Genomic DNA, 2,707 nt, shown 5'->3' on the forward strand with positions numbered 1-2,707 from the left:
AACAAAAAAAGTTTTAATTACTTCCAGTTGCACAACACTCGTTAGCCAATAACAAGTATGCCATACTTGCTCAATCAAGCTCTGATATTTTCCAATACAATGATCCCCAACCGATCGCCACGCCCAAGTAGCAATGACATATTGTGAAATTGGTCAGGATGGGAGCATATTATACTAAAAAGTTTAATTCGGCTGACTTGGATACTAGACGCATAACATTAAACTTTAAAAAAAAAATCAAAATTCTCGTCGTTTTCCAGTAGCAAGCCAGTAGAGGATGCACGCAAAACGGGCTCATTTCCGCGTTTTCGCTTATCAATTCGCCGATTGACCCAATAAGTTTTTTGACGCTTTGAGTCGTTACTAGGCACCTATAGGCACCATCTAGGACCAGTGACAAAAAAATAAAAGTCAAAACCAGAAATTATGGCCCTAAACAAGTTCTGGCTGTAGTGGGCCCAAATTCCGACTGCTGGCGTATTTCGCCGATGACGCCAATAGTTTTTTCGGCACTTGGAGTCGTTAGTAGCGACCACTAGCTACCAACTAGAATGCCTGCAGGCATCAGCAGAGCCAAAACCTGAAATTATTGCTCTGCTCCAATTTTGGCCCTACTGCAGGCATGGACTCGCCGTGTATTTCACCAGCATCTCTGATGAATGCCTGGGCACTTGGAGTCGCTAGTAGGGACTACTACCTACCAACTAGAATGCCTGCAGGCATCAGCAGAGCCAAAACCTGAAATTATTGCTCTACCCCAGTTTTGGCCCCACTGCAGGATCTATGGACTCGCCGTGTATTTCACCAGCATCTCTGATGAATGCCTGGGCACTTGGAGTCGTTAGTAGGGACTACTACCTACCAACTAGAATGCCTGCAGGCATCAGCAGAGCCAAAACCTGAAATTATTGCTCTACTCCAATTTTGGCCCTACTGCAGGCATGGACTCGCCCTGTATTTCACCAAGAGCTCTGATAGATGTCCCGACACTTGGGAGTCGCTAGTAGGGACTACTACCTACCAACTAGAATGCCTGCAGGCATCAGCAGAGCCAAAACCTGAAATTATTGCTCTACTCCAATTTTGGCCCTACTGCAGACCCTACTGCTAAGTACTTGCAGAGAATCCTGGTACCCACCCTGATGCTTTCATCAGCACGACTACACTTGTTGAAATACAACAAGTAGTAGTAGCACTGATGAAAGCTCCTTGGTCCGTGTATAGAGTCGCCTGGCCAAGTATTGAACACTTGGCCGATTTGAGCTTGTACTATGACGACTTAGGCTACCTTGCGAGAAACCAATGACTTGTCGAAACTCTTACGTGACCTAGACGCCTTGCGCACCTTTATAGCAAAGCCGCCTAGCATTGTTAATACAATGCTTGATGGGCTAGATTGCTTTGTTTGATTGTTGATGGGGGGAGAAATGTTCATTGCTGAACAAATCGTAAAACACAAGCTAAATCTCAGCAGATCGTAGTGCAAAGACTACTCTCATGCTTACAACACTTGGTTTTGTATTTAAGTCGTCTACAAAGGATTTATCTTTCCCAATATTTGAAATTGTGTTTCAGCATACTCTCAGCCTGCCATATTTGAGGGCCGACCGAGTGCGTTGCAATTTTATGATGTTGGATACACAGGAGTGTACCTATAGTTATTCTTTGTACATCAGGAAAGGTGATTATCGTCTATTCCAGCATGGATTCTGACTTAGAGGCGTTCAGCCATAATCCTACAGATGGTAGCTTCGCAGCACTAGCTTTTCAGCTAACTGCATTTACCAATTATCTGAACCGACGGTTCCTCTCGTACTTGATCGGATTACTGTTTAGACAACGAACTCATCAGTAGGGTAAAACTAACCTGTCTCACGACGGTCTAAACCCAGCTCACGTTCCCTATTAGTGGGTGAACAATCCAACAATTGGCGAATTCTACTTCGCAATGATAGGAAGAGCCGACATCGAAGAATCAAAAAGCAACGTCGCTATGAACGCTTGGCTGCCACAAGCCAGTTATCCCTGTGGTAACTTTTCTGACACCTCTAGCTTAAAATTCAAAAGAACTAAAGGATCGAGAGGCCACGCTTTCACGGTTTGTATTCATACTGAAAATCAAAATCAAGTGAGCTTTTACCCTTTTGTTCTACATGAGATTTCTGTTCTCATTGAGCTCACCTTAGGACACCTGTGTTATCATTTAACAGATGTGCCGCCCCAGCCAAACTCCCCACCTGACGATGTCTTCCACGTAGCTCACCCGGAGTAAACCCCAAGCTTCGATCTAGAACTAGGCACCCGCGAGGATGGCTAGGCGCTACATAATGGGATAAGTAAAACAACATTAGAAGTAGTGGTATTTCACTTGCGCCGAAGCTCCCACTTATTCTACACCTCCTAAGTCATTTCACAACGTCAGACTAGAGTCAAGCTCAACAGGGTCTTCTTTCCCCGCTGATTTTTCCAAGCCCGTTCCCTTGGCTGTGGGTTCGCTAGACAGTAGATAGGGACAGTGGGAATCTCATTAATCCATTCATGCGCGTCACTAGTTAGATGACGAGGCATTTGGCTACCTTAAGAGAGTCATAGTTACTCCCGCCGTTTACCCGCGCTTGGTTGAATCTCTTCACTTTGACATTCAGAGCACTGGGCAGAAATCACATTGTGTCAACACCGTCTCCGGCCATCACAATGCTTTGTTTTA

At 45.0% G+C, this 2,707-nt stretch overlaps 1 non-coding gene across 1 annotated transcript; it reads right to left on the reverse strand.

The window, feature by feature from the left end:
- Nucleotides 1-1,376: 1,376 nt before the first annotated feature.
- SPRG_30249 lies at nucleotides 1,377-2,707 on the reverse strand (the record flags this gene model as incomplete). The annotated part of the gene is made up of 1 exon (XR_001099859.1): nucleotides 1,377-2,707. It is a non-coding gene; the product is annotated as a 28S ribosomal RNA (ribosomal RNA).

Source organism: Saprolegnia parasitica, assembly GCF_000151545.1.
Source record: "Saprolegnia parasitica CBS 223.65 unplaced genomic scaffold supercont2.132, whole genome shotgun sequence".
Classification (NCBI taxonomy): domain Eukaryota; phylum Oomycota; class Saprolegniomycetes; order Saprolegniales; family Saprolegniaceae; genus Saprolegnia; species Saprolegnia parasitica.